The 12,129-nt window shown below is 43.6% G+C and overlaps 1 protein-coding gene across 1 annotated transcript in view; it reads left to right on the top strand.

The window, feature by feature from the left end:
- The window catches only part of AUTS2 (AUTS2, activator of transcription and developmental regulator), a 1,215,803-nt gene that overhangs the window by 143,941 nt on the left and 1,059,733 nt on the right, over window positions 1-12,129 (top strand). The gene's annotated exons all lie outside the window — the stretch shown is intronic.

Raw genomic sequence — 12,129 nt, forward strand, 5'->3', positions numbered from 1 at the left:
ACACACACACACACAGAAGTCGCTCAGTCACGTCCGACTCTCTGCGACCCCATGGACTGTAGCCCACTAGTTTCCTTCTCCCCCTCAAAAAAAAAAAAAAAACCCTTCACAGCCAACTCCAATCTAATAAGATGTACTTCTGGGATTTTTCTTAGAGTTCCTTCTAAGAATGGGCTTTTCCTAATATGAACCTTGAATTTTATGGACAGGATTCTTGTCATCAGGAGCTCAGCTTGGGAGGAAGAGATCATGTTCCCTTTAAAAACATCCTTCTGTGATTGGGGTTTTAGAGTCCTTATCTCAGGAAGTTCACACACTGTTAGGAAGAAAGCTTTCTGAGATAAGGCATTTGTGCAGAGGAATGAAGTAGGTGGGAAGGTAGATGTGTGGGGAGACCACATGTCTAATTTTTAAAAAAGCTAGTGTCTCATGGTGGTTTGCAAAAGTGAAAAGTGTTACATAAAAGTCACATTTAACAGTAATCATTGTTATTGTCTTAAAATCCAAGTCATCCATGGATCAGTTGTATGGCAGCCTCATCTTTTGAAGACCTGGTTATAAAATTGAAAAAGCCATTGATTGACAACCAGCTGTCACAAAGCTCTTGAACTTTTACTTCTGTTGTAGCAGTAACTGGTGAAGCCCTTGGTCCCTAGGGATTGAAAGAGAGCATTTATATTCAGAAGATACCTAGACAATACAGGGAACTCTTATTGACCACAGGGGAAGGAGAAACAATAGCTATTAAAAGAACTGCCTTTGAGCCAACCAGGTGGCCCCAACTGTCCTGGGAGCCCCCAAGGCCACCTTTGTATAACAGATTGAGTCAGGTTCTTAGAGAAAATTATGTCATCCAAAAGAGAAAGCTTATTCTTGGTATCTTTTTCAGAATAGAGGGAAATGTGAGTGTATCAGAGTTATTGTCACAAGTTTACTTTCAGTAAAACAGTTTGCTTAGCGGTAAGTGCAAGATATTTTGGGAAAAAAATCACGGATGCGGCATAAATTCCTTGTTCCTCAGTGATTGTGTGGCCAGGGAGGGGTGGGGATGTGGTGGGAAGAACATGGGCCTTGGTGACAGGCGCTTGACTAGAAGCAGACTCACCTCAGATGTCTCGGAGCCCCAGATTACCCGTTTGTAAATGGGAATATCTTTTAGGATTAAATGAGTGGCCTGTGTGGTGTACCTAGTGTGTACTTAGTCCAGTACTTGATAAATAGTGATGAGGTGGGTACATTTGGGGCATCTAAAGGTCAGTGAGGATGATTCAGGATGCACTTCCTATTTACTGACTCAGATTCCTGTGGGGATGGCCGCTCCAACAGCTTCATGAGATCTAATTCACATACAGTACAATTCACCTATTTAAAGCAGGGGTCCCCAACGTCTGGGCCACAGATCAGTACCTCCTGTCAGTTCAGTGGTGACATTAGATTAGAAATAAAGTGTCCAATAAATGTAATGAATTTGAATCATTTCCAATCCCCTCATATCCCCTGCTTACCCCGCCTTCCCCCAAATCTGTGAAAAAATTGTCTTCCATGAAACCAGTTCCTGGTGTGAAAAAGGTTCTGGGGACCACTGATTTAAAGAATACAATTCAGTGCCTTTTACTGTATTTACAGATATGTGTAGCTGTCATTACAGTTTTAGAACATTTTCATCACCTCAAAAAGAAACCTGCATCTTTTAGCTGTCACTGCCCTATTCCTCCATCCTCTCCCTGCCAAGTTCTTGAAGGCTCCATCTTCCTCCTCTTATCTGTTTTTCAGTTGTGGACTCTGCCAGTTTGCCCGTTGCTGGATCATGTGATCAAAATTCTCCGAATCTCTCTGCAAATAACCAATTTAGCTTTTCGCCTCTAAAGTATTTGTTTCTTTGAGTGTTGAAGCAGCTGCTGCAGCCAATGCAAGGGCTCACCATTTTGCACTTTGTGGCCGTTCATATGGCAGCTTTATTCAAAACCGCTCCTGTGCTGCTTAAGTTATTTGTTTTGTACAAAAACAGTTCTCCCTGGCTTGGGGCTTCTCTGCTGCCATGTTGACAAATGTTGCTTCTAGTGAAATACACAAAAATAAATAACAGCAAGGGAGAAGGGAGCACAGAGCTAAGTGAATTCATTTTGCTTCTTGAGTACCATTCTCATTTGTTTTAAAAACCACCCTGGCATTGCAGGCAGGAATGGAGGAGGCAGGGGAGCCACAGGAAAGGAATGGGCCACACCTGATTCTTCGAAGGGACTGGTTGAGCAGATGAGTTGAGGGGTGTCTGGGATGTAGGGCCTGGGGTAAGGAGCTTACAAGGAGTCAGAGTGCTTTGCAGATATTCACATCACAGCAGTAGCCCCCGTTTGGGTCGTCCTTAGAGTGCGTTTGGTGCAGTCACTTGTTTTGTCATTCTGTTTATGCTGAGGCTCCATTTAAGGCTTGCTGACTCAGAAATGAATGATTGCAGTTAGTTCGTGTGTGACAGTGTGGTAGGGTGTGTGGGCAACTGGGAAGATCGAGGGTGTGAGGCTGTTGGAATTCTCAAGTGTTCAGGCTGAAGGTCTGACTTAAGTGAGGAGGCAGAGGGAATGTTAACAAGTACTGATTGCCTGTTTTGAGCCAGGTGTTTCCACAAGCATCATCTCATCGAATAGTCAACAAAGGTTGGTGGTCTTATCTCTGTTTTACGGAGTAGGGAGAACAGAGTTTTGAGAGATTAAGGTACTCACTTGTCAGCAGTGGAAACTAGGGAGTGAAATAAAATGAAAATTCATCGCTTCCTGTCTTTGGAACCTGTTCCTGTTCCACTGTAATAATAAGCAGTAAAAGGTATGGAAGGAAAAAAAGGAGGGGGGTCGCTATTGGAAAATAAGAATAATGGATAATAGTGGCAAGTGGTACAGACCAAAATGTGTTGTTTAGAAAAATAATGTTGCACATCTTTTTTAAGAGTTTTTATTAAGTAAGCATCACCGAACCCACTCCCCCCAAACAAAACTACAGCAATGACAGAAACTAAAGTAACTTCGCAAGTGCACGTGAAGCTTTCCTTGAGGTGGGTGATGGACTAGAAAAGAGATTCCCCTGAATGTTCACAAATTGTCTTAAGGAGCATATTGGTGAGGCATTGGCTGACAAATAGCCTAATTGGCTATGTAATGTGTGGGACGTTTGCTTAGCCAAAACTCAGCTGTCACTCTGGGTCTTGCAGGTTGATTCCTGCTCATTTGCTCAGTGACTTTCAATGTTATTTATTTCCTAAATGCTGTTAAAAAATTTTTTGTGGGGTGTTATTTCTAACAAGGACTGCCTTTGGAAAGGAGAGACAGAGAAACAAGAGTCATGTGAAAGGGACTAACTCCTTTTGAATTTTTTTCCTTGTATTATTCTGTTCAGTGGAAGTATGAGGAAGAGTGTATAGACAGGCAGAAGGAAAGAAGTCGGGTGAAAAGAATGTAATATTATTTAGGTCTTAACTCATTCATAGTTGAACCTGAAGGATTTTTTCTCAACATATAAACTTCTTCAGCCACAAAGTGAAGTGAAAGTAAAGTTGTTCAGTTGCATCTGACTCTTTGCAACCCCATGGACTATACAGTCCATGCAGCCACAAAAGAAATCGACATAAAACAGGTGCTTGCATATTGCTAGGTACCATCAGAAGGAAGGAAGTACAGTATATGGTTTAGGATTAAAAGAGTCTGAAATTCAGCCTTCCTAGGTTTGAATTCAGTCTCTACCACTTAGTGGTTGGATGTGACCTTGGACTGTACTTAGCTTTTCTGTGTATTGGGTACTTTGTTTTTAAAATGTTGATTATAAGTAATTCCTCTTTTGTGGAGTTGCAAGAACTCAATGTGTTACTTAATCCACATAAAGTTTTATAACAGGGCTCAGCACTGACCACTCACTGGAAATTAAATGTTATGACTGTGATCATCACAGATGCTGATTTTCCTTATTACTTCTCAGCCCTTCTCTTCATTGTGCGTACAGACAGAGTCCCTACAAACAAAATTGCCTATGTACAAACCAGTTCGATAAGTCCAACAAAGTTAGCCTAGCTACCCAACTAACACAGTCAGCTCTATACATCCTGTACTGTAGTAGATTTATAATGTTTTTCACACAAATAATACATGAAAACAAACACAAAAATAAAAGAGATTTTACAGGACAGTGCTTTGAGAAGTACAGGAGTACCAGCTACATCCCCGCTGCTGTGACGCTTCTTCTGGACATCTTGGGCTTGAAATCAAGATACTGCACTACTGTGCTCTACACAGGGCTGTGCAGTAAATACCAGACACAACCACTTGTAGAGCGTGCACCCACGGGACGATGTACGCAGACACGTGAGCTAACGTGTGTGACTGGACATGTGCATACATGCCTGCATCTTTGAAACTTCACAACTTGAAGGTTTGTATGTAGGGAACTCACTGTGTGCCCAAATTCCCTCTATTCAGATGCCCAAACAGTGCCCTCATGCTGGCCCCGGAGCCCTCTTCCTGAGTCTCGCTGGTCTGGTGCTGGCTCCTTCGGGTTCTGTTTTCCAACAGGAGCAGGATATCTGGACCTAGGAGAGTGAGCAGGCCGGGCTGGGTCCTGACTCTTTCAGAGGTGCTCAGCCTCTTGGTGGGAGAAAACACAACTTGTCAGAACACAGCTCTAGATTGCCCAGGTTTCCTGTTGGGTTCTGGAGTCTTTCTGGGCTCCTTGTTGTGGATCCATGCCAAGGCTGTCATTTGCTGAGCCAGGAATAATACAGGAATTAGTCTTTTTCTTCTTTTTACTAAGCACTAATCAATCTGCAGCTAACTCTGTATCTAATTTCTGAACCAGATGGCATGAATAACTGCCCCTGAATGTGTTTGCCAATAAAAGGATAAGTTTAAAGCTTTTAATCAATGCATCTTACACTCAGTATTTAAGGTCAGAGTCTTGCATGAGACTTTATTTTGATCAGGATAATTGTTGGGATAAAAATGAATAGTTGTTTTAAATTATGACACTTGTGGGTGACTATAGTAAATTAATCTTCGAGAGGATGGAAAATTGTCAGTTTCATAAGAGTTCTCTTACTCTTTAGTCCTTCAGGTCATTTATGGAAAAATGTGACTTGAGGAGGAAAGCATTCTTTATCAGTTGGGAAAGAGATAAGAGACTAATGTAAGTTTCTAAGGAGTCACTGATGGATGGACAGAGGGGAAATTGGAAATGAAACTAAGTATTTTGGATCTGCAGTGAGCGGCAGGGCTGGAGCTATGGCTGCTGTTTGTATTTTAAGTAATGCTATGCTATGCTAAGTCTCTTCAGTCGTGTCCAACTCTGTGCGACCCCATAAACGGCAGCCCACCAGGCTCCCCGTCTCTGGGATTCTCCAGGCAAGAACACTGGAGTGGGTTGCCATTTCCTTCTCCAGTGCATGAAAGTGAAAAGTGAAAGTGAAGTCGCTCAGTCATGTCTGACTCCTAGCGAGACTCCTAGCGACCCCATGGACTGCAGCCTACCAGGCTCCTCCGTCCATGGGATTTTCCAGGCAAGAGTACTGGAGTGGGGTGCCATTGCCTTCTCCGATTATAATTGTGAGTTTGCAGCATACCTTTCTCAAAGGAAGCCATGCTTCTTGACCCAAGAGTGTATTGTCTAGTGTTTAGCAATATCTAGTGTTTAGATAATGGCTCCATTGAATGGCCGAGGGCAAGTCAGTTCACCTCTTGGACCCTCAGTTTTTATAATTATAAAATGGCTATGATAGTGTTTCTTCACAGTTGGAAACATTTGGTGTGATCACATAATGTGAGAATGGGAAGAGAAGTGTCTGATGCATAAGAAGTGATGAAAGGAAGGGTTTCTTCCACTTCTGTGGAGAGATCACCTGGCCTGCTCTCACACATTTTGTCTGGGCAGCATCTGGTTACATGCAATATTGGAATTTTCCTACCTTATGTCAGTAAGTTGGAAATTGTTCCTGTTGACCTGGTTTTTGTGCCCCGGAAGGGGATGAGAGGAGTGATTAGGAAGCTGCCAAGTTCTGGAGAAGCTTTGTGGTAATTCTCCTTGTTGATGCCTCCCTGGGTGGACAGTTCTGAGTATACAAGGGTTGGTGGATCTGGAGAATGAGACTCTGCTTCTTTGGCTATGGGGACAGTAGCTGGACTTTCTAAAGTTGTTTTCTCTTCCATAACATGGGGATGCCAATAACTTGGGATGCTGTGAGGGTACAGTATGGGTGGTGGTTGTGAAAGACCGTGGTAAGTGGCAGGAAACTCCAGAACTGAGCGGCAGGGATATTTTCATCAGCATGAGCTGGCAGCAGTACTTATCCAAAAGTCAGTTCTGGTGTTTTGCCAAATGTTAAAGGCTCAGGAAATACCCTCGAACTCAAGGAAGCTCTTGTCTCTTCTCCACAGCTGGAGGAGCTTGTATCCAGAAGGCAGGACAGCTGGGCTCCCAGGATTTCTGAGAGAGTGGGCAGTCCTCCCTTAGCTCAGGCTCTCAGACCTGCGGGCTAGTCATGGGGGATTGTAGTCAAGCTGGTGGTGAACAGTGCTGCAGTAGAGACCTCTGGCTGCTGTAGGTCGGTTTCTGCTGTTCCCCTGCAGTCTAGCAGTGGTCTGCTCTCCTTTGCCACAGCTGAGACATTGTTTCTCAAAGACCTTTAGGAAGACAGAGCTGGATCTGTCTTGCTTCCCATTGTGCTATTTTATGCAGAGTATCCTTGCTGTTCTTTCCCTTTTCTGATGACTTCACAGGTGACTAAACTGGAAGGAGAAGCCACAGAAAGATTGCCAAGCACCTCCCTCCATGCCTCCTCCGCCCCAGACCCCGGCGCTGTGTTAGGAGAGGCTCTCGCCTGGCAGACGGGTGGAAACGCCATCCAGTACAGACGGTGGCCCCAGGAGATCATGACGCGCACAGAGCAAGGTGGGAGGCGCAGCAGAGGACAGTTCAGACGCGGGGAGTAAAGCCGGCTAGTGCCAATTAGTGAGCAGTCTTTTCTCTCTCTCTGAGGCTTTTGACTTGACTCTGTAGGATGTAGGGATTTGTTGGAGGATGTTAAGTAGTAGGCGATGACAGTATGAGGTCACACTTGCTTATGGCAAGATGGATGATGAAGGGTGGAGGTGCTGGGACAGGAAATAGAAACCCAGAAGACTCGCAGTATTTCAGGTGGGAGGCCCTGTGGGGGCTGCCTGTGTAGGGCGTTGTCAGTGTGGGTGTCAGGAAGTTGTGAGAGGTTTTGTTGGCACAGGGTACTCTGACATCTCAGTGCCTGCTTTGGGCCAGGAACTTTCAGAAGTTTACCTACAATAGCTCATCTGATTCTTGCAATAGCAGACAGAGAAAGGTAGTTTTGTTTTGTTTTGCCATTTTGCAAGTAAAGAAACTGAGGTGTATAGGTTGTGTAGCTTGCCTGAGGTTTCTTGCAGCTGGAAAGCTGTAGAGTAAGGATTTTAACTTGATTCCATCAAATTCAAAAGTCCTTTCTCTTCCCATTACACCACACCATGGCCCTCAAGACACAGCCCTCATGTCGTGGTTTTGCATTAGCAAATAACTTTGCAGGGACTAGTCTATTAATAGTGATCTCTTTTAAACATTCCCATGAGATGAGGGAACACAATTAATTGTTCAGCTGAGGGATTAGAGCCATTGGTGAGGTTAAGGGACTTGACACAGTCATCTATCAAGTGGTTTTGGGGAGAGCAGGCAGGGGTGAGGTTTGAAGCAGACCATGTTGAGACTATAGTCTTACAGAAAACAAGAATTTGTCAGCCCAGTTTTAGAAATCTGATCTTTCTTTTAATGCATAGATTAGGAAAACTATAGGGGAGATGGTATGCAAGGCAAGTCCCTGAGGACGAGATGGCACAAAGCGTGGTGGCGTCCTGAGGTTACTTCATAGTCAGACTCTGTCGTTTTGCATAGTCTTGAGTTAAAACAACAACCTCCCCCAAACTAATCATCTTTATTAAGCGTGGAAATTGGAGTAAGGGTGAAGAAACTTGTCTCTTAAAAAGATCTCAGTAAAACATTTTTTCGTTTGCCATAAGAATTGTTTTGCTGAGCTTAATAATTAGAAGGATTCTCACAACGCAGCTTCTTTTTCTTCCTGTTTGATTTTACATGTTTGATATTACTATTGGTTGCCATGGGATACTTAGAGTGACACAGAGAGCAACATTATGACACAAAGAGCCATGGGGAACCCTTGTTAATTATATCGTGCCCCCATTCCTTGTCTCTTTGTCTTTATTACTACTGTTATTTTTAAAACTTTTATTTATTTATTTTTTATTACGCTGCGTGGGCTTCTCTCTAGTTGCGGTGAGCAGGGGCTGCTCTCTAGCTGCAGTGTGTGGGCTTCCCATTGCAGTGGCTTCTCTTGCTGCAGAGCCCTAGTTCCCGGCCGTGTGAGCTCAGAAGTCGGCTGCACATGGGCTCAGTAGTTGCCGCTCTCTGCACTGCGGTATGTGGGGTCTTCCTGGACCAGGGATAGAACCCATGTCTCCTGCATTGGCAGGTGGATTCTTTACCACAGAGCCACCAGGGAATCTCTCTCATTATTACTAAATTATTTTCTATTTTTGAGAGATGAATGCAATGAGTACTGTGGGTCCTGAGGATGAGTCTAGAGCTTTGCCTTTTACTTTCCTGAATACTTTGGGCATGGGGGATCAAGAAATAGATCACTAGATATCATCTTGTGATATGAGTTGAGGGAATTACATTGGGAAGAGGGAGTCAAGGCTAGGGGTTGGAAAGATGCTGGACTAGAAACCTGAATGATTTCACATTTTGTAAATGGTTGTCCCTGGATGCCGCGTACCTTCGTGATTTAACTGAGCCTTGCAAACGGAGACCACACTTTGGCCAATCCTCAGCCTTCTATTGCTTTCTCTCCAGAAGCAGAGTAAAGATAAAACATTGGCTGAGCGTGTGTGGCTGGTAGAGCTGTAGCTAGTGAGGTGGCCACCTGCCCCCGTGAAACCTTGTTTGCGTCAGATACTGGTGAAGTGATGTGGTTTCTGTAGACTGGGTGCCAAGTATGGGGAGAAGGACGTGACAGTCATTTACAGTGTCATATTTAGTCTTTTGCAGATGTGCTTACAGTTTTAACAAAGGAGGAGAAGAAATTATAGGGTGGGAGAGAAATGCCTACAGACAGCTTGTTAAAGCCTAGGAAGGAGGAAACTAGTATTTGTGTTTTAGGAGCGCTAAGCCCTTGCTTACACATCAGCAAGCAAAATATTGGCATTCACTTCTGACTTGAGGAAGGCATGTCTGAAGTCAATAGAAGGAAATACCTAAACACAGGCCTCACGCAGAAAGAAAGGAGAGCCGTGGAAATGCTCAGGATTATCTCATAAAAGCCTTTTGTGTATTTGAAGCCTCTAATGAAATCAGCCTTGTTCTCTAGGCCAGACAACTCCAGTTGTTTTTCTTACCTGTCTTCATTGTATCTTTTCTCATCTCTTCTATGCTTTTGCACCTTTCTCTGTTTCTTCCTGTTAAATAATACCCATCAAAATTGAACTTTGTGCCCTAATATGTATTCCTCTTCTCATTTTCTGTCCACCTGTGTGTAGTGTTAGTGCCTAGAATGTGGTGGACACATAAAGTGAGTGTCTGCTGAATGAGTGAAAGGAGATGCACCTGATTTCTTTGCTTTAAAAGTCAATATTTGCTTTCGGGCAATTAAAAAAAAAACCAAAACCCTTGTTTTGTTTTTCATTATAAACACCAAAATTGTTGGCTTGTATTGCCACAGCAGAGCAGTATGCAGTGGGTATACTTAGCTGCTGCTGCTGCTAAGTTGCTTCAGTCGTGGCCGACTCTGTGCGACCCCGTAGACGGCAGCCCACCAGGCTCCCGTCCCTGGGATTTTCCAGGCAAGAATACTGGAGTGGGTTCCCATTTCCTTCTCCAATGCATGAAAGTGAAAAGTGAAAGTGGAGTTGCTCAGTCGTGTCCGACTCTTCGCGACCCCGTGGACTGAAGCCCACCAGGCTCCTCCATCCATGGGATTTTCCAGGCAAGAGTACTGGAGTGGGCTGCCATCGCCTTCTCCGATGCAGTGGGTATAAAGACATATAAAACTTTTCTCAGAGAAGAACGTTCTTCTCTCTTAATTAACGTTCTTCTTAATTAGCTCCTCAGTCCCTGCCTTGCTGCCTCTCTCCCTCTTTCACAGCTTCACTTCTTTCCTCTCACTCATTTCTTCATTCAAGAGCCTTTGACAACCTCTGCTGCAAAACAGGCATTGTTTTTAGAGCTGAGGGTATTGTTATAAACAAAATAAAGTTCCTGTTCCCATGCAGTTAATGTTTCAATGAATTAAGGGATATAATTGACCAGAAAAATGTAATTCTTTTTGGTGACAAGGCTTTCGGATAGTGAGGTTGGCAGCTGTGTGGGTGGTAGTATTAATGATTGCTCTTTTGTCAGAGACTTGTTGGCAAGGGAGGCTGTGATTTCACTCTTCTTTCTATTTACACAACCATCTACGAGTCCCTATGTAGCATTTTACCTGATGTGTAAGATTGTGTCTGGGCAGGATTTTGTCAGTTATCATTTATATATCCTTTCTTGAAATTGGATTAGATCCCTTTGATTTATTTGGAGAGAGAAATGGGTAATACACAGGATGTTTCTGCTGAGCATCTATTTTGCTATGAAGTGTGTTTTATTTACATTTCATTTTTCAGAGATTGGTGGGTTTTTTCTTCTTTTCCTTTTATACTATTTTTCCAGTTTATTAAAATGACCTAATTAATATTCTTAATGCCTCCCATGGGTTTCAAGAGTTGGAACACAAAGTACATGCATCAACCCTATGGATTGATGAAAACCCAAGACTGTGGCATTCGTTAGTCCATTCATTCAGCAAATGTACAAAGGAAGGACAGTATATGCTTCTTCTCTACAAATTTCACAGTCCAAGGTGGCAGTGATATACAGAAATATAAATGAGACTTCTTGAGGGTAAATAGGCCAACAGAATTCTGAATAAATAGCAATGAGCTTAAAAGACATAACTAAGTAGGTCAGCCTGGTTGTCCCAGAAGGCTTCACAGAGGAGGTGATCTTTGATCTGGATCTTGAAGAGTGAGGATGTGTTTGCCTTTCAGGTCCAGCTGAGAGAGCTGAATTTATTCGTCTTGCTGTAATCATTGGGGTGTTGATCCTGAGGGTGGCTTTCTCTCCAAGCACTGGACTTGGGGATGGTGGTCTCTTTGCAAATACATGCAGCCTGGGTTTTGTTTGTTTGTTCATCTCTGAAGCAGTTGGCATATAAACAAGGTTGACACCAGGACTACTACTTCATTTCGTTGCTGCTTTTGTTCATCCATAAGTTCAGATGGACAGGCCTTCAGTTTTCACAGTGCTGCATTCCAGTATTTTGGGTAGTATTTATTGTGTGGTAACTTTCTGACGTAGGCATAGTTAGTAAATGAACCAGGAACTAGCCGTTGACCCTCTCCTGCCCTCCTCCTGTTCAGATAACCTGGAGTAAACATAAGAAACAAATCTCAGGGGGCTTCCCTGGTAGTCCAGTGCTTAAGAATCTGCCTGCCAATGCAGGGGACACAGGTTTGATCCCTGGTGGGAGCTAAGATCACACATGCTGCGGGGCAGCTGAGCCCATGCTACAGCTAGAGAGCAAGCGTGCCAGGAAAGATCCCACGTGCCGCAGCTAAGACCTGAGGCAGCCAAGTAAATAATAACAGTAAGAAAAGAAGCAAGCTCTGTTGTCAGCATGTTTGGTTACCAACTCAGAACTTGCGGAATGGCCAGGGAGGTATCCAGCGAAAATGTATCGGGGAAGTCCCAGAACAAAGTGTTTCTTTTAAGAGTTTAGAAAAGCTCATGGACTTATTTATTACTTGCTGAAAGGCCCAGTGAATTTTCCAGTCTCCTCCTTGTCCTGAAAATTGCCTTCAGTTGTTAAAGTTGTGGAGCTTTTTCTTTTAACCCCCATCTGAGGTCTCTTAAGGGCGAGGCAGGTGGTGAGAGAGTAGACCTTTCTGATTTTTGTGTCCTCGGGTAAGAGATGCTCAGCATTATATTCTGTATAGGAAGTGGGCTTGCTAGTTCATTTCAGCCCTGCAGCTCACCCTCATCATTATTAAT

This window comes from Bos indicus x Bos taurus, chromosome 25 (assembly GCF_003369695.1).
Source record: "Bos indicus x Bos taurus breed Angus x Brahman F1 hybrid chromosome 25, Bos_hybrid_MaternalHap_v2.0, whole genome shotgun sequence".
NCBI classification, from domain to species: domain Eukaryota; kingdom Metazoa; phylum Chordata; class Mammalia; order Artiodactyla; family Bovidae; genus Bos; species Bos indicus x Bos taurus.